Genomic DNA, 20,421 nt, shown 5'->3' with positions numbered 1-20,421 from the left:
AAAAGGAAAAAAGGAAAAAAAGTGTACGGTGTTCATATTTTAGAAATAGTAGTATCCAGATCCTATTTTCATATCAAGAACATGTGTGAAACACTTACAAAGCTTTGACACTGCCAAGTACTCTGAAAGTTCACGCTTACAGAAATAATGCAACAGCTAAAATGGTACAAAAACCGTGGGGTGGAAGGAGAGAGAATGTCCCTTCCTGAGTTTGGTACAGTTTACAGTATTGATTTGAAGGTGTGAGATCAGTTCCACTAAGAGAGAAGCTGCATGCTTGAAATGCCCAGGATTTGGTAGTGCAAACCCTTAATATTTCCATCTGGCAGCTCTTCTCATTATGAAAGTCTTATGGAAAACTTTGTGGTTGGTATTCAACTAAGGAATTGCACGAGTGGAATAATTACTGCTAGTGCAACAGGGGACCTTCTCTCTCTCTCCTCCAGCACTGTACCCAAAACTGTTCTGGATGGTTGGGGGAAGAACCCATAACAGAGTTTGGGGTGTTGGGGGGAAAAGAGGGCGGAGTCCTGTTGTGCAATGAGAAATCCTAGTGCTTATAGATTATCCTTAGCAGTACACTGAATACAACCCTGTGTGGTTTTTTCTTGATATGATCAATTCAACCCTAACAGAATATGTTCCTTATGGGAAATCAAGTCAACCTGACCTCTATTTTGCCAACAGCAGTCCCTCCAGCCGGTCTGAACAACATCTGACCAACCAAACTGAATGCAGTTCACCCGCCTTGAATGGCACAGGCTCAGGAAACCACCTGATGCTGCTGCCTGCCAACAGCTGCAACAGCAGGGAGACTGTCAGCTACCTGGCAGGCTACAGTTGGTGAACTGATGGCGAACTGCATTCAGAAATGTAGGAGAGAGATGGATGGGGAAAGGAAAAGCTGCAAGCTGAAGAATTTCCATCAGAAGGATTCTTATATTGAAGCTCATTTGAAAAATCTATAGATGGGTAAGGAATGGGTGAACAATTTGTTTTTAATAAACACAAAGGTTTTTAGGGTTCATAACTACTGAAATCATTATTTGCTTACCCATTCAAAAGCTGCTGGTGAAGAAAAATGAATGGATGTATTTTAAAGAATGTTGCATTAGGACTCAGAAGGGAAGAATTGATTTACGGCAGTGAATACTAACTAACTGGAACAATACACAATCCTAATCCTAGGATGGCATAATTGGAAAGTCCTTGAAAATAATCTGTTCCATCTCCCTGCCCTGGTTTAATTCAGAATGCTTTGAATACAGAAATAAAACTAAGCTTAATTTGGGAGGTTAGGCTGCAATCATATATACTCACTTTCATGAACCCAGGGGCAGTTACTTCTAAAGAGACGTGTATATGATTGTACTGTACATACATGTGTTGAGGACTATTTTATCCTATGGCTATGTTGGAGGCAATTGCTTGGAGCCCCCCATTACTAAAACCACATGGATTGGAATTTCTGAAGCATTTTCCACGTCAAAGCATGGATTGTCTTTTTGCAGAGGAAAGCAAAACCAGAGGCTACATACAAGTCATACCAGCCGTGGCAATCACAAACGAGGCGGGAATGTGAAAATTCAACTGAGAATGTTGCTTTCCATAAGAGAAGCTCCCCTAACATAATTTTTAGGTACCTATACCTGCACATATGTGGGACCTGCAGGAAAATTTTGCATTATATCCTCACCTGCTAGCAGCTTTCCTATTCAGGGCTGTTTTTAGCCAGCCATGCACTCCCCCCAGGATACTCAATTCCCCCTACTATTTAATTTCTCAGAGCGATGCCAAATTTGAAAATCAGATTTTATTTATTTTTTACGTGAGATTCTCAGGGTCCAGAATTCTATACCAAATAATGCACTTCAGCCGTGGACATTTGTGGTTTATTTACACCTGATTAAATGTGTGTTATTAGAAGATAGGTACACAGGAAGCCTTCATATTTAATTGAATTAAATGCTGTCATTGTTGCTACGTAGGGAAGGAGGAAGAGTCTTCTCACCTCCATGCTTGCTCTTCATTGACAGAAGCAGGACTGAAAATAATAACAGTAATAGAGGAGTCTGTAAGAGAAGGGCTGGAGCATGTGGGAAAGGGGTTATTTCCCCAAACACTCCTTGCTGTGAAAAGGATGACTGTTCGGCTTTCCCCCCCCCCTTTTCAAGACACCCCCACAAATCCTACATAGGTGAGTCAAAGATTACAGCCTGTATTCAAACAAGAGTACAACTAATTCTGCACATTCACAGCCAAGGAGTTTTGGACCTGTGTTTCCTGACACAGCCCCCAGGTTGCAATGCAAATCTCTTTTAAAACCGAGCAGAGTTTTGAAATGTGTGAAATATTGTGTATGTGCATATGTCTTCTGTTCAAAATTCTTCGAAATGCCCAAATTTTTTTGTGTGTGAGTGCGTGCATGTATGTATGTGTTACACACACACACACACACTGTCCAATAAGCACTTTTTCAAATTAATTTACAGCAAAAGTATGTACAATACAAGGAGCAAAGCAGACTGTAAATTAGGAAGTATATGCTATCTTGAATACAGTATATGTTTATTTTTGTTGCCGAATATATAGTATATAATGTTTATAATATAATGATAAAGGTAAACAAATGTTTCCTTTCCACAATAATGGAGACTGTGCAGGCTTTGATTCATGGAAACACTGACTACTGGAGTGGGAGGCTCTTCAACTCAAGTCTACCATAGTGAATAGCAATGCCAGTCAACACACAACATGAGACAGGGATATTGACTGGGGCAACTATATGGAAAGGGAAAGCAGAGCAGTTTATGAATGCAGTTTGCAACTTCATTAATACATTCCATGAACAAGAATTATTTGTGAGATTAAATGGTAGATTTTAAGTAAAAACAAGGATGAATCTCTTGGTTTTTTGTTGCAATAGACAAATACATTCTGGATATTGTTCCAATGGCACTAAATTTTAAACCAGTGAGCGAGAGCTATTTGTGCAAATTAGTAGGTAATGGAAAAATGTTTAAATCTGGGTGACTTTAACAGAAGGAAGCATTCAGATATTAAAAAAAGAATCAGAGCCAAAATGGGGATATTATAGCAGAATCTGTACATTGCAATAGAAAGGTAAGCTTAGAATCAGAAAGACAAAAGTATGTTTGCTTTAAAATATTCCTATATCAGAAACAAGTGAACTTAAAGAAAGAGCCAACAAATAAAATGAGATGGGAAATGGAGAAACAGCTTCTCCAGACAGAAGCGACTGCACATACAGAGAAGCTGGTGGTGACTGAAGATTTTTCAGTCAGTATGAAGTCATAATCCTTTCGAAAGGATAATTCACATTGGGTATATGGGGAGAATCCCTCTGGAACTCCAAATATGCTCTTTGTTCAGATCACACACCCACACAATTTTAAAAATCCCCCGATTCCCAAGAGATAGTTGCATTACTGAATTAACAACACTGGAAGCATGACAGAAAACATTCTTGCTTCCCCCAGCAGGAAGCCAACAACGCAACATTCAAACAAAACTTGCAAGCTCAGTGAGAATCAAAACTCTGAGGAACTGATGAAAAAGTCTTGGTAGTGATATAAAACCTATCATTCCTTAGTACAGGAAAAGAATGAATTTATATTGCCTTGAAATAAAAATCCTTGCACACTTCACGTCTGGGATGGAACAGGAGGACAGGCAGATACTAACGAACGTGATCTAAGTAGATAATGAATATCAACTACGTACCTTTTGAAAGATTTTCCCTTGAGATCTTAGCTGGAATAAAAACTCAGTATGGTTTCAATTATTGACCTATGGATATGCTCAAAAGGGCCACAAAGTTAGCACCACACTACTGAGCTTTATATTGGTTTCCATTCGATCACAAGTGATATCAGAGCTACACAAACCGATCAGAAATTCATGTTGGGGGTGAAAGATTGCTATATGCTCCTACTAAGACCCTAAGCCACACAGCAGGAAGAGCAAGTTAAAGTTCCCTGAGACGGGTATTTCAAACACCACATCATTAATATCATGTAAAGGGCTTGGAACTAAGACATATGCCGTTTAACAACAGATGCACTAATACAGCTTCACCAGTGCTGTAGGGTAAGAAAGCAGAGCCAATTCACAAGAAATTAAACGTACTTATGACATTTGGATAAAGAATTGCTTACCTTTTCCTTTAACTGTCCTAGGTTGTATCATCTCCAGAAACAGAGCCACAACAAATGCAGGAAGGCATTGCTTTCGCTGTGTGTTCTGGAAAATGTGGATGGGCAGTGGAAGGAGCAAATCGGCAAGTGAGCATTCATGCTTCAGCCAGCCAGCTTGCAGATGAAGCTTTGCAGCTAAGTCCCCAAGACCTTCTCACGGCTGCTGATCTCATCCACGAAACTGAAAGAGCATCTCAGCAGGACACTGCCAGCTTCCCTTTCAGAGCCCTCTCACTGACAACCATTCTCTGGCAAGTGAAATGTCAAGAACCAGGCAGGGGCGGTGTTTGGAAAAGGAGGGAGGTGGAGGGATAAGAGATTCTCACCATCCATCAACCTCAAAACCTATTCAGCAAACTGCTTGAATGGAGCCGGCATTTCATTCTCCATGGTAACTGGAGATGGAAGGAAGATGGGAAGAACGCAAAAAGAGGCACGTTGAGCTGGTCTGGGGGAAAGTGGCATTAAGAAAAGGATGGGAGCATTCCAAAACCCCAGCCCGTGCCTTCAGCTTACAAGGAAGGAAAAATAAAAGGTCTCTTTCAGCTTCCACCTCTTTCTTCCGGGTGGCAGAATTTCCTGGGATTCAGGCAAAAGCACTTTCCCCTCGGGGTGCAGAAAACAAAGTAATTTCCTGCCCTAAGTACTGCTAATGGAAAGCAAGCTGTCCCATTTGCCATTGAAGGAGCAACTGCTACCAACTGCTTCATGCTCTCTTGAGGATCGGCATACAGAAATGGATCTATTTCATAAGCCATACCTTCATCCAAGAGTTTGAGCAGTATACACATAAAATTTGACACCTGCAATACTACAGTAGCGTATGATCTGGGATAGCTCAGTTGGAAGAGCATAAAACTATGGGCGTCTTAGTCAGGGTTGTGAGCCTCACATTGCACAACCGATTCCTGCATTGCAAGGGGCTGGACTAGATGATCTTCGTGGTCCCTTCCAACTCTATGATTCTAAGATAAAACCTTAAATGAAAATAGAATAAAACTGAGAGGAATAAAAGTATTCAGCCAGCTAAAAATACAGTAATTTAAAATGCTTTGGCAAATAAAAAACATCGACTCGGGCACTGAAATCCTTTACTATTAAAAGGATTAAAGAATTCATTATAATACTCAGCTTTCAGTAACAGCAGGGTAATATCTTTGCTAGGTTCAACTAAATTTTGTCCATTTTCAGCAAAGTTACTCCTTCTGCCATGACAGCCAACAGGCATAAACCAAATTCATCTTACAATGAAAGAGCTACAGGTGTCCCTCTGCCTGAAAATCAGGTTGCACATTCATTTCCTCTTGAACTTGGCTCAACGTTATCTGATGCAATGAGCTCTCAAAAACCAGAAAACTTAACTGAAGGTAAAGCAGACACTAAATACTGAAAAGCCAGACTTCACCTGACCCACATTAAAAAGAACCACATGCAATTTAGTTTATAATAACATTTTGACCCCTGGCCATCCTCCTCTTAAAAGTTGAACAGTCACTATACAAATACTTATTTCACCCAGATTGTGCCCAAATTAACATCCTAACCCTACAAAGCTACTGAGTTTCTTAAGGGATAAGATTAATGCACAATAACCATACTGAGGAAATAAAAACACAACGAATTCCGTCTGCAGCAGCTGATAGCATACTCCATTCAGAACTTCTGTCAGAGTCCTTTCCCTCTCAGCATCTCAAAAGTTCCCTTTCTGTAGCCCAAACTCCTTTATATTGGGACTCCGATTCAGTTTTACTCATTCTAGAGGTATTGCACCATGGCTGTGTATAGCCTTGTCCACACACTGAGATTTTTGTAAAAACAGAGTTCAATAAAGCAATGCAAATGATTCTCTTTTGAAATTTCCTAATGGTTTTTTAAAAACTATTATTATTATTATTCTGGTCATGGTTATCAGACAACCCTAAACATTTACCAAACACATAGAATCACATTAATAACTGGTTATGGTACAACACAGAATATGGATTTTGAAATTAAAGCAGGTACTCACTGAGTAATTCTAATCCGTATTTGCAAGTCTAAGCAATTTAAAACTTAAAAACACTGTGCAGTCGCATTACTACACAAACTGTTTTCGTATTCTACAGGTTTGAACGGAACATTACATTTCTTCTCTTCTCCATCCCTGACCTTCCTCCATTGACCAAGGAGGTCTGAAGGACAGTAAGTACATTTGGCTGCTTACACCCTCCCTTCAAACCTTCCCACTTAACATGTGGTGGTCAGGGGCCAGGGCCAAATACAGTGGTACCTCAGGTTACAGACGCTTCAGGTTACAGACGCTTCAGGTTACAGACTCCGCTCACCCAGAAATAGTACCTCGGGTTAAGAACTTTGCTTCAGGATGAGAACAGAAATCGTGCTCCGGTGGCGCGGCGGCAGCAGGAGGCCCCATTAGCTAAAGTGGTGCTTCAGGTAAAGAACAGTTTCAGGTAAAGAACAGACCTCTGGAACGAATTAAGTACTTAACCTGAGCTACCACTGTATACAAGTTAAGCATGCCTGAATAGGCCTTGTGTTGCCCTCAACCAGAGGCAGGGCTTTTTCGGCTGTGGCTCCGATCTGGTGGAACGCTCTGTCACAAGAGACTAGGGCCCTGTGAGACTTGACATCTTTCCGCAGGGCCTGCAAGACAGAGCTGTTCCAACAGGCCTTTGGCAAAGGCACAGCCTGACCCCCTCCTCTGGTAATTCTTCACAGAACTCTAGCCCAATGGTTGCCATCAATTTGATTTGAACTGGTTTTATAATGAATTGATTTTACAATGTTGTATTATTTTACTGTTGTTAGCCGCTCTGAGCCCGGCTTCGGCTGGGGAGGGCGGGATATAAATAAAAAATTATTATTATTATTATTATTATTATTATTATTATTATTATCTTGCGACCAGTAATGCAGATATGAAACGCTGGTCAACCTAAAACATGTAAACAGCTAAAATTAAACCTCATAAAATTGATTTTTTTTGGGGAGCCTGGGAAGGGAAGGGAAGATTAAGAAAAAGCTGGATGCCTAAACGGTATGCTAATAAAAGCACTGGCTCACGCTGATCTAGAGAAGCACCTTGAGCACAAAAAATTAATCAGACTTTTCTTCAAATAATTTATATCTAATCAATTCACTGAATGCACACTGTGACGGAATTTATTCTATCATTTCGAACACCACCTTGTTTTTTAAAAGAGGGATTTAATATATAATGAAACTGCAGGGAATGAGATTTATAATTCCATCCCACCCTCACTATTCAGCCTCCACTCTCAGGACTCAGATGAAATGGAAGAATGCGCAACGGCCATGTCACTTGAATACTGCCCCCAAGGCAAGCAGTCTGTTACCATAATCATCCATTTAAGCTTCCACTGGATACTGCCTCTTCTGCACATTCCATCTGATGAGAGTAGATCACATGGGTCTTTTGTTATATGCACCACTAACTTGTTACAAAAATCTTTTCAGGGAAGGGAACACGTTCTTTTAAAAAGGGCACTTAAAAAAGCAACATGGAGGTTGCGGGGAAAATATTTTATGATCCAAGTCTTCATGGCGATCTTATATGCAAGCCCAAGGAGGGAGACTATTTTTCTGCCGGTTGATACAAATCGAACCCTCTCTTTGTTTTGGAAAGGCGACACGGAAACATCCCATAGTTTCACGTTGTTCACAACGAAGGAGAGGAAGAAGTCTGAATAGCAAAAGGCTCCCATGTCTTGTTCAACATAGCACTCAGGCACTCCTGTGTATAGGAATGCCAGACCACATAACCTTTACAAGTAATTAACAGAGGAGCTTAAAAACCAGAACCTTTAACTCACACTACATAAGCAGAGACTGTTAACATCGTAAGATATAAAAACCCCTGCAATACCAACCTCAGATGGCTGTGTTAAATGACCCCAACAAGTTTCCTACATCCTTATATGTAGGAATCCCCCCCCCCCCGGTGTAAAGAAGTGTTGAGGTTTTGAAAATAAAAGAGTAAAATAAAATAAAAATCAAAGGAAAATACACACACACAGAGAGTATTTTAAAACTGCTTGGCAAGAATTTGTGAATGCTGATGATAATTAAGCCAGCAGAGAAAAAATAAAGGTTCTACAGGATATTCATATTTACTATGTGTCACTATGTTCAATGGTATTTATGTCCTAGTAAGCATGTGCAGAACTACATACAGCTAAACAAATCAATTCTACTCATGTTTATTCTGAAGTATGTCCCACTGAACTCGACAAGACTTATTCTCAAGTAAGCATGTGCTAGATTGTGGGCCACAATAATACAGAGATCAAGGCATGGTTTTATCATTCTAGAATATCTCACAAAGGAAACCACAAGATGAAACGAATAAATCTGCCCACATGATTATGTGCAGGGTGGAAGAAATAACTGTTTTCTCCTTCCTTTGTCAAATGGTTTGAGAGGTGATGTATTAGATGTACTGACCAGTTTGAGACAAATACTGATGAGAAGTGTGGGTAGATACCATAAGATAGTGAGTTACAAGCCATATCTGCTCTGCTTTCAGGCTGATGTGGCATACAAGCAAAAGAAAATGAAAAAATATATATCAAACTAGACATTAGGATATATATAAAAGCTGACAGAACTTTTAGCCATCTGATTTCAGAATTCAGGCCTTTTGGATTACAATGCAACAGATCTGGGTTTGATAGAGTATAAGCATACCAGAAATGTGTGGTATATTTATGATAAACGTATGGTACCTGTATGATACATGTTTGTCGCAGTTCACTCTCTTGGGGGTATACCTAAGAAATGCAATGTGTGATAAGTCCCTCAGTTTGAGGTGTTTGTGATTCTAGCAACAAAATCCATGATAAATTCTAAACACATTTTTCTTCTAGTTGCAATATCCATGCCCTGTAGCCACCCTATGATAACTTGTTCACATGTCTTTGTCCCTCATACAGCAAATATCCAAATTGCCAACATATTCCTAACTTCCTTTCCTTCAACAGTCAATGTCCTTAGCAAAATCTATAAGTCAAAACTGTATGCTAATTCAATACTAAATTTGTCCAGCTTGCACAATTTTCCAGTTGCGTAACTCCTAATTTAGAAGGCGCTTGCTATATGTTGCACACAGTTATGCATTACAAAAGCTACGTCTTCCGATGAAACTGGGAGGAAGCAATTTGGAGCAGAGAAATGGAATGGAAGAAGCAGTGGTTTGTCTTTGTGTTCCACCTGTATTTGATCAAAAAAAAAAAAAAAAATCGGAAAGGAATAAGAATGCAAAACAATAAGTATGCCAAAAAGGGAGCAAACGCATACAAATGAGGAATGAATACCACAAAAAGACGGTACTTTACCACATGTAAAGAAATGATAGTTCACAATAACTTTGCACCCTCCAAACCAACTATAGTTCCTAGACTCCAGAGCGTCTTAAAGGGAGCTAACTACTGTATGTTTGCTCCAGTTGGTAGATTTATTCTACATTTAAAATCTTTGACATTTGAAACACCAAAGGAGTTGAGTGCTGAAGAACCAAGGGTTTTTAGTAAATGCTCTAACTTGGCATCTGTATAAGGGAAGCATACATTAGCGTGTTGATATAATGAATTTTCCTGCTTGATAAGGAATCAAAACACCAATATGGGATGAATAAGCTTTTTTCAAAATGGTTGCAAATTGGGATGGATTGGGGAATGACTGGATAATTCATATTGGCTTTGTTCACACAGCATGGCAAGCCAGACTGTTATCTCCCACAACCTCTTGTGAGCGGAGCTGTTTCCCCTGCTTTTTTGCCCACTGTTTTCCACAGCACTTTGAAAGGGGCTTTGCAGGCACCAGCAAAAGTTGAGGTGTCTACAAACACCCTTTCAGGCCCAGCCCCAATCTTATCTGCCCCACACCTAACATTATATGATTTTGGTGTAGGCTTTGCTGTAGGCAGGTGTGGCTTGGCTTTGCAGGAGAAAAGGGGAGGCTAGTGGGCATGTAACCAAGAGGTCCCCCACTGCTGCTTTAAGTCATGGTTCAAAGGTGAACTCCACAGGGTGCTGGAGCACACTGCTAAAATTTCAGCTGTTTCACTTCTCTGCCATGCTGCCAGAAGCTAAGCCATAGTTTAGCATAGCATTACATCCAAACCTGGGCTTGCAGTATGCGTCCTCCAAACAAACCTAAGAACAAACCATTACTTTTCAATGTTAATGAAAAAAATTCAACCACTGCCATTTTATGTCATCTACACAGATTTACATGGACAGTGTTGGCCATATGGCTTTAGCTTAGATTTAGAAGTTAAAAGCAGGATACATAGAACAACCCTAACATAACAGCTTCATACATAAAACAAGTGACCTCTGCAAAACAATTTTGGGGTATGATTGTCACAAGACTGATAAAGCATATCACATCTATTTGGAGCCTCACGGGTAGGTTTTGATTCCACGCGATAAAACGCTGCAAGATATTTGTTCTTCAGTTACTGTTTTACACGTCCCATGATATGATAACTAGAAAAGATAGCCATATCAAACTGACCTGTGTTTTATTCTTGCTACAAAAGGAGGAAATGGTGGTTTCTATTATTTTCTGCTGCCGAATCCCCCCACCCTTCCAGCTAGGCTTCATCCAGGCATGGTATTTACTGCATAAGTTTTACTGATTATAATGGCAGCATTTCTATCATTATTTCTAATGTTCCTTTCACACTGCAGTACCTATGTCACACTAAGGAGGTTAGAAATCACTGTCTCCACTCAATAGTTGTTGAGCAGAGGGGTCAATCCTAAAGGAAAGCTGCTTTTGGAGCATCACTCCAATCCCCTAGATTGATCCTAGAGCTGAGCTATTATATACTAAGTTCTGAACTATTACTTGAGCTTCTACATTCTGTTAGGTTTCAAGGCTATGATGCAGCACAGCTGTAGAGACAGAAACAGAACTTTAGAGCATGAGACTCTTAACCTCAGGGTTGTGATTTTGAGCCCCATGTTGTGTGAAAGATTCCTGCATTGCAGAGGGTTGGACTGGACACCCCCCCCCCCTTATTAGGGTTTCCTCTTATCAGACATAATACACAAACTATGGTTTGCAAACTTACTCAAAACTATTCACTTTCGATTTTGGTTTTCTCAACTTGTACTTTGTCAATTCAGACATCATATTCAGCCATGTGGTAAGCTTCCTTAACCATGGTGTGGCATGATGCCTGAACTGAGCTAATGAGATTTGATATTTATGATCAAAATGTGTTGCGCTAAGATATACTAATATAATTTTTAAAGGTTTTCCTCCATGTTAGCTTGTGTTCTGTTATGCCCCATATTCCCCTTCAGTTTTCATCCCAATTCAAACAAGCTTTTATGGAAATCATTACTCAAAAGCCAATTGCATAAGACGGTAACATAAAAGGCACCCTCAGTTTGCAATCTCACAACTAGAGCTCTTCAATTTGCAAAAGCACATTACTGTCACACCATCACATTGGAATGGTCAATTGCCCCAACTGTTAATGCTTTGTTTCCAAGTGCTTAATAGTATGTGTTAAACACATGGCATATGCCACTCTAGCAGCAACCATATTAATAATGAAATGTTGCAGTTTTTATACATTTTCAGGATAAGGCAACTTCACTCCCTGAAGCGGAAGCGCACTTCTCCATGATACCAGCTGAAAAGCCCGTACCTTTCAGACCTCTCTTCTCCATGCTTCTGGAAAATGACTAAAAATATTGCAGTGCTTTGGCAGATCACACTTAACATTCTATGAGCTGATAGTTCATATTCCAGTAGGCAAAATCTAATCTGCACTCTGAGGTAACTGATATTGGCAGGTCTAACATTCCCCAACTCAATGGAATGTAAATATATTTCAAACATACGGACTTTGAGCACTCACCTTCCAACAACCCCTTTGGTTAGCAGCCAGAACACAACTCGTAAGCCGATTTGTAAGAAGAACAAAGTCACTCCTTTCACCTAAAAGAGGGAAGAAAGGACAACTTGGATTAGATAGTTACAGAGCAGGAAAATTAGAGCTTAGATAGGTGTTTCCTTTCACAGAGATTCAAGGTTGACATTACAGAACTTACAGTGCAGTCCAAACCCAAGATCTGCCAGCAAAACAGAGTGGATTTTGGTTTTAATGGCCGAGGCAGGGCCACACAAGCATAAGTCCCTCAACCCAGCTGTGGTAGGGCTCAGTGCACAGAACTTATGCTAACACAAATCCCCCCCCAGGGGTGTGTTCCAGGAATGAGGTAGGAATAGGACCAGGCAAGGAGAGACTTACACCTGTTCCCAGTCCTTTTCATTCTGGTCACATGACCTAAGAACCCGGTGGAACTTAGATGGCAAAAAGGGTGTAGCAAGTCAATTTTCTCCTGAATGAAGTTTGGATCAGGGAAGGAATGCTGGCTTTCTATAATTAGGAGTGCTCTGCCAGAGCACTATCTAGACAACACAGTGGAGTGCAGCATCCTGTAGGCTGCCAGTCCCATTTCTGAAGTAAATGGTGTATGGTTTGGGGCACAGGCCCCTGAAGGAGCACCTTCTCCTATAATGGCCCGTGCACTGAGATAATTGTCAGAGCACTTCTCCAGATGCTACCATCTTCTAAGAATGAATGGGGAGAGACTGAGAAAAGGGCCTTTGGGGCTATGGCCTTCCATCTCTGGATCACTCTCCCTTGTGAGGCTCATCTGGTGCCAGCTCTCACGTTTTCAGCAGCAGATAAAGACCTTTGTATTTCCCCCCAGAGCTTTTAAAAATTGATTTTACCGCGCTCCCGCGATGATGGTCTGAAAAAGTATTAGTTCTTTTTAAAGCCCGCTGTGTTTCAAGAAGCCCCTTCTCAGGGACACTGTGTTCTATGTTCTAAACAGTAGTCTATATCAACATCATACACAATACAATTAATATTTTGGAGGATGAACAAACTGAATCCAGGGGGATATGTACAGAAATTAACAGCAAAGACCTCTTCTCTCCACATGAATCAACCCAGATCCTGCAATCATCATATACTGTACTGAGAAGCCATTATGTGTTTTAGGGCTCTATTAAAAGGATAAAGAGCAAAGGGGACAAGCAGCACTCTTAATTTCCCCTGCTCGATTTTATAAAGCAGAGGTGACCCCCAAAAGCTCTGACTGATCTTAGAGGAGCTATAGAGGGCTGGGGTTACATTTAGAGCGCATGCTCCTCATACACTCTTCTCTAGTAAAATTTCTAAAAGTCAGGGCCATTCAAGACAACTGACCACCCTCAAGCCATACCAGGATGGTATCACCAAAGGGAACACTGCCTTTTAAAACACTAGAAGTATAAACTTTATATTTTACAACTATGATTTACTGTAGACAGTTGCTTTAGACCACTTAAGATATTAAGAGCTGTGAATAAAGACAGAATACATGGACGCTCAGAGAATTCAGTAGCACAAAGTACCTTAAACAAGTATATTACAGATTTACAAAACCAAACCTGAAACAGTAGTTTAAATATTAAGTGCACAAGGATAAAGCCTTTATCTTCCAACATCTTCACAAATAAAGATTTGGCATGCTACCTCAGAAATTCTTCAGTTTTTGAGTTCCTATTCCACTGAAGTGTTTCTCAAAAATCCCATACATAATTATGATTTATATAGCACAAAATGCATGCCAAACACTTTACAAAAGATCAACAGATCTCTGCCAGAAGCCACTTAAAATAATTTTTATTTAATAATCCATGTAAAAAGATTTTACAGCTTCTTGGAAAACTGCTGAAGGGAACTGGAAAGACTCACCAATGAGTCAATCCCTTATGGAAATTATGCTTCTTGTTCCAGTGCACTAACTCATGTATGTCTACTCAGAAGTCAATCTCAATGACTTCAACAAGACTTGCAAGTGAGTATGTATAGGATTACTGCCTGAGAGATCTGAAGGATGGGGAAATATACTGGTGGAAGCCTGATTTAAAACAAGAAAACCTACCCAATAGTGATCAAGAACGAAGGTTAACTCTCAAGCATTCTTCTGAAACAAAGAAGCTTAGAGTAAAGTTTCAAAACGAGCAAATGATTCCTTATAAGAAACAAAAGCAATTTCAAGAAGGGCTGATGAGTTTATCTGAAGGAGTTAAATGTGGCACACAAACGTATCACCATTATAAAAAAATGCAAAGAAAGAATATGATCAAATGCTTACAACTTACAGGGGAAGAAATACAGGAGGGGAAATTATCAAGGTTTCCACACACATCATTTGATAGATGGCACAGAATCTTGAAAAACATATCAGGTTTTCCAAAGTAATAAAAATAAAATGAAGCAAATTTTTAGGTTGTACAGACATTTTTACGCAGAGGCAGGGGTTTTCTGCCTTTGTAAAGGTAAAGGTACCCCTGCCCGTATGGGCCAGTCGTGACCGACTCTGGGGTTGCACGCCCATCTCGCTTAAGAGGCCGGGGGCCAGCGCTGTCCGGAGACACTTCCGGGTCACATGGCCAGCGTGACGAAGCTGCTCTGGCGAGCCTGCACCAGCGCAGCACACGGAAACACCATTTACCTTCCCGCTATAAAGCGGTACCTATTTATCTACTTGCATTTAAGAGTGCTTTCGAACTGCTAGGTGGGCAGGAGCTGGGACCGAACGACGGGAGCTCACCCCGTCGCGGGGATTCGAACCGCCGACCATACGATCGGCAAGTCCTAGGCGCTGAGGTTTTACCCACAGCGCCACCCGTGTCCCTTTGAGACTCTGCCTTTGAGACTCCCTCAAATGCTTCTCCTGCTTCCTCTCCCCTGCCCCATACTCTGGCTCCTGGTCTCCCCATTGACTCCCCTCTTCCACCAACCCCAGCATCTGTTTCACAGAACCTCACCGACTGCTGGCCCCTTCCCCTGGCTCATCCTCCTGTTCCCCTGCCTCCTCTGCCTCTCTCTCCCCCCCCCCCACCGACTCCTGCCTGCCCCTGACAAAATGCATAAGGCAAAAAGCATAGGCTTTTACAAACTGTGGAACACTTAATGCCCAGAAATGATCTTCATGGATGCTGAAACTTACATCCTGATGAATTAGATATACGCTTTGAGGTGATTCATGTCATTAGCTACATTGATGGAACAGATATTTCTAAGATGTGGGGAAGTTTCATACAATGAAAGCACTGTGCATCATATCCTTGTGGGTAATAGCTTTTGACATGAGGGAGGTTTTCTTTGGGGAGGGGGGAGACACAGATGTGTCTTAAACCATTTCATCCTGGCATATGGGTTATTATTCCTTTTAGAAAACATGGTTTCACATTGCTGCATTATGCTTTACTATATTATCTATTGTTTATTAAGTTTCCCCTGGGCCATAAAAAGTATCATTATTGTGTATTTTCTTGTGGACACACACAAGATCGTGTCTCTTACTTCTTACACACATAATCATTTTCAGAAGCGTTTGCTCAAATTATTAAATCTTGCTGGAAGATAATGGAATCAAGCTACAGCAAATTTCCTAAATGTTATTATCACATGTGTTGTAATTAAACAGTCTGATTCACAATGCCTAAAAATAAAGTAAAAATGGTGCTTGCAATCCACATTTTATCCTTTGTAAACTGCTTAGAGGCTCCTGCCGTCGGGACGGAGATACAGGACGATGAAGACAAGAACGAGCCGTCTTAAGAACAGCTTCTTCTCCAGAGCGATCTCGGCCCTGAATGGGAAGCCTGGACTTTGAAAGTCATCTAATCTTCCTTGCTGTATTATACTGTATTGTTTTAATTAGTGTTTTTATAGTTGTTTTGATTTTGTGTGGAGTGCCCTACCTGGGTGGATGGAGCAGCCAAGTAATTTCGTTGTCCCCGAGAGGGGGCAATGACAATAAAGATATTATTATTATTATTATTATTATTATTATTATTATTATTATTATTATTTACAACTAAGCGGTATGTAACTATTGTTAAGTAAACAGTTTTTGCAATCCACTTTTTTATGGGGGCACAATAGCAGTACATGCTTTGTAGCCAATAAAAATTCCTTTCCAATTAAGAGTTTACAGAATAAAATTGGTCAAATAAATAATGAGTTAATGAAATGTCTTCTTTTGTGATGGTGACCATCATGTTATTACTAGTAAGATCCACACAAAAGAATGACACGATGGATATTATACAATTATATAAGTTTGTGAATTGAATTAAACTATCTGTGTACACTGATAACTAATTTTGCTATTAAATGGCTCATTTACCCTGAGTGGTGCAAAACTTTCGAGGATAAGACCCTACTTTGTCAGATGTGTGAAGTGGTTTCCTGAATAGGTATATATACATCCTGACAACAAAGGAAAGAAGAAATTATTTCCCTCCCAACCCCTTGCCAAAGGTCAGAAAGTCAAGCAATTTAAGAGAGTCAGCGGCAGACGCACCACAGTACTATGCACCCCACAAGAGAACACAAAACCCAACCAGCATGGATATGACCGTTGCCAAGTAGCAGCTACTGGAGCTGAATTATTTCCAGAGTAGTAGTGGTAAGTTTGTTGTTGCAAAAATATTTAAGTCTTAGGAGGCATTTAAGCCTGTTGTGGCATAAGCTTTCATGACCCACTGTCCACCTCTTGGATACACTTATTTGCTTATGTTTATAAACCTCATCATATAAATCCCAGATCTCTACAATGAACTAGTTAAACCTAAAACCATCATTCAAATCAGTGTTCGAAATTCCTATTGTTCTAGGCACATTTTGTGACAGGGAATTTCACTGGTGCAGGCAGTTTCTGAGCTCTGGGCGCAGTAGTACATGTAAGATTTCAGATTAAAACTGCACAGTGGAAGGAAAGGAGGACCTTTTTCTGACTCCCCACTTCCAGCTACTCTCTGAAGCCTAGATAAGAGACCCTCTTCAGAATATTACAGGGTGGGCAGGGGAAGGACTAGACCATGTGAAAAATGAACATAATATTTTATTTCAGTAGACAGAAAGGGGGTTTTTTAGGTCCCGAGACATTGGCATATTTATATGTCAATGTTAACACCCTGAAGCAAATAGATAACCAGATTCTTTGCGACCCGTGTTACAGAGTCCGACCTAGTTGTGCGATTCAACGATATGACAGTCACACTCACGCATGAAGTGTTATCCTAAATTGGCAGGTATATAGAAGGAGAGGAAGAAAATGTAAGCAGTGAGGTCAGAGGGAAGTAAAACGCATAAAGTACAGACTGTGATTGTTGTTGTTGTTGTTTAGTCGTTTAGTCGTGTCCGACTCTTCGTGACCCCATGGACCAGAGCACGCCAGGCACTCCTGTCTTCCACTGCCTCCCGCAGTTTGGTCAGGCTCATGTTTGTAGCTTCGAGAACACTGTCCAACCATCTCATCCTCTGTCGTCCCCTTCTCCTAGTGCCCTCCATCTTTCCCAACATCAGGGTCTTTTCCAGGGAGTCTTCTCTTCTCATGAGGTGGCCAAAGTATTGGAGCCTCAACTTCATGATCTGTCCTTCCAGTGAGCACTCAGGTCTGATTTCCTTAAGAATGGATGCGTTTGATCTTCTTGCAGTCCATGGGACTCTCAACAGTCTCCTCCAGCACCATAATTCAAAAGCATCAATTCTTCGGCGATCAGCCTTCTTTATGGTCCAGCTCTCACAGACTGTGATACTTACATTAAATCTTAAACGTCTGCAAAATTATTACAGCCAGTGCCAAGAATCAGATGCCAGGAATCATGAGCTAAGAGTCAGACACAGTGGAGACTCCTGTTGCCTAGGCAAAGTTCCAGCCTTACATATGGAAGCCTTCATGGTTCTCCCAGGTAGGAGGAGACAACGGCTGGCCTAGTTGGGCACAGTTGCTTAACAGCCTAGAAACAACCATGGAATATCTGGTCCAGGGCCTGCAATGCATGTGCCTTTACGAATTATTACATAATCCACATTCACACGTCAGTAGTCTTCAAAAATAGAAACTACAGCATGAGAATGTCAATCCAAGTCAATTTTGTACATGCCTGGTCCAGAAACAGATACAAACTTTATAAATGTTGTCGTACAAAGAATTTTAAGAAAACAAAGTCCAACCCAGGAGTATTGCAAAGGTTGATAGCACCAGTCTATGCAAACCACTAGTATGACTTAGTCCAAGGCAGTTTCTTACTGTTTTCCGAGCATGGGGTTTTTTTGTCATCGCTTTGGTGGAACCGCACCAGTGAAGATTATGTATAAGAACAATAAAAAGTGTCATAAACAAAATGAAGCACACACTGGGAGGAGCCAAAAGAAACTAGCTTTTGCTTCAGTTATTAAAGAGAAAACATATAACACTGGACAATTGATTGACTTTAAGGAGATAATAGGAGATCTGACTACACTTACTGCTGTCATCTCATGTCAAATGCCAGAAGCAATTAGCTATTTTAAGCCACTTAGCCTGTAAAAAACACAAACCATTGTTAAAATGTTTTTTTTCAAAAACAGCACAGCAAAAGGCTCCAGCGGTAAAAACAATAAAATGGCCAGGAAAAGCCCGGTGCGTTACCTAGCTGCATGTAGTCTGATGCTACACTCTGAATGTTAAGGCTTCTATTACACAAAATTCCTGAATAGGGTAATCCAAAGAAATGAAAACACTTGTTATGTTCAATGTCTTAGCTACTTGTCTGAGCCATGCTGAAAATGAGTAATGAGTCACTCCACAGTCAAGATAACATGATCTGGGGCACAAGACATCTATGGAACTCTTCCTCATCTTTCATATTTTCACCTCTATAAGACCTTAAAAGGCCTTTAAAATAAAATAATACTAATAAAGACCTTTGATGATTTTGCACATGAATTCTTCTCATAGTTGCCAGGCCTCTTAGATATTGTAGGTGATAACAGTGCCTATTAATACAGCATCACTGAGTTGTACATAAACAAGAGCGTTCAAGGTCTATGTCAGCATTATACACACACACATGGGGTAACATACACAATAGCAACAAACCAACAGATGTCTTACACATAAGAAATTAGATTCGGGGTGGGACTTTTCAACTCCAGGTGGACAAACATGGGAAGTATCAGAATGGTACACATAGAAGATAGGGAGGCTAGCCCTTGCACTCAGGCAAGCAAGGTTACTGAACTTTGACCAATACAGTACAGTGGTGCCTTGCAAGACGAAATTAATCCGTTCCGCGAGTCTCTTCGTCTTGCGGTTTTTTCGTCTTGCGAAGCACGGCTATTAGCGGCTTAGTGGCTATTAACGGCTTAGCGGCTTTAAGAAAAAGGAAACAAACTCGCAAGAACTCGCAAGACGTTTCGTCTTGCGAAGCAAGCCCATAGGGAAATTCGTCTTGCGGAACGACTCAAAAAACAGAAAACCCTTTCGTCTAGCGAGTTTTTCGTCTTGCGAGGCATTCGTCTTGCGGGGCACCACTGTAATAACAAAAGAATTGGTTAGCCGTCAGATCCTGTCTGAAAACAAAACAACAGTAACTCCTGCTGGAAAGTAAGGAAGAGAGATTGATTCAGGCTAACAGCAGCACAGGCTCAGCAGCAAGCACAAGGTCCAGAATCAATATTCCAATGTAAATGAATAAAGCAAGAGGTTCTCAACTGTATGGAAGCTGCAAAGATGTCCTGAGCATGTCCATTCCCTCAAGCTTTTAAAGATGAGCACTCATGAGACTCTCTTGCCCTATGGTTTTGCTGTGTGTACATGTCTGTTCCTGCTGGGCAGATGCATCTCATTCCACTTATCAAGGTGGCCCAGTTATTGGTGACAAGACTCTGCCAGGGCCCCTCTGCCCACAGCTCTGCTGCCATCTCCTCCTACTCATCCCTTCCCTCTGACTGGTCCTCCCCACTCCTTGATAAGGCTCTGCATTCCAGCAAAAGGGGCAGTGGAGAGAGCCAGCAGATCTTCTTCTGTCTTTCTGACATCTAGAGTTACAAGGGGAGTCTTCCAGCCCCCCATCTGTTCCTTCTCCTTCCTCCTCTTCCATTTGGGCTTGCCAAATGTCAGATACTGATGGAGTCAAGGGGCTCATAAAATCAACTGACCGGTCAATTTTGTGAAATAATGGTCCAATATTAATATTAGTTAATCAATCCATATTATATCAATTAATATCAAGGTAAAGTGTTGATTTTACTAGGACAAGAAAAATATAATCAAATGGATCAATATTTGTGCTCATCACAAAAAAATGAATGAGCCCACTGTTTTTG

The 20,421-nt window shown here is 40.8% G+C and overlaps 1 protein-coding gene across 4 annotated transcripts in view; it reads right to left on the bottom strand.

Annotated features, from left to right (window-relative positions):
* Window positions 1-20,421, bottom strand: part of NDST2 (N-deacetylase and N-sulfotransferase 2) — a 102,245-nt gene that overhangs the window by 67,872 nt on the left and 13,952 nt on the right. For 2 of the 4 annotated variants that reach the window (XM_028729046.2, XM_077930658.1), the window contains exon 2: window positions 12,115-12,194. The gene's annotated coding sequence lies outside the window, so the exon portion shown is untranslated. Of the gene's footprint in view, window positions 1-4,178; window positions 4,412-8,962; window positions 8,984-12,114; window positions 12,195-20,421 lie in introns of those variants that run through there. The other 2 variants (XM_077930659.1, XM_028729048.2) reach the window with 2 other exon arrangements.

This window comes from Podarcis muralis, chromosome 6, assembly GCF_964188315.1.
Source record: "Podarcis muralis chromosome 6, rPodMur119.hap1.1, whole genome shotgun sequence".
Lineage (NCBI taxonomy): Eukaryota > Metazoa > Chordata > Lepidosauria > Squamata > Lacertidae > Podarcis > Podarcis muralis.
Note: the sequence above shows the minus strand (reverse complement) of the source record. Positions and strands in the feature narration are given on the sequence as shown.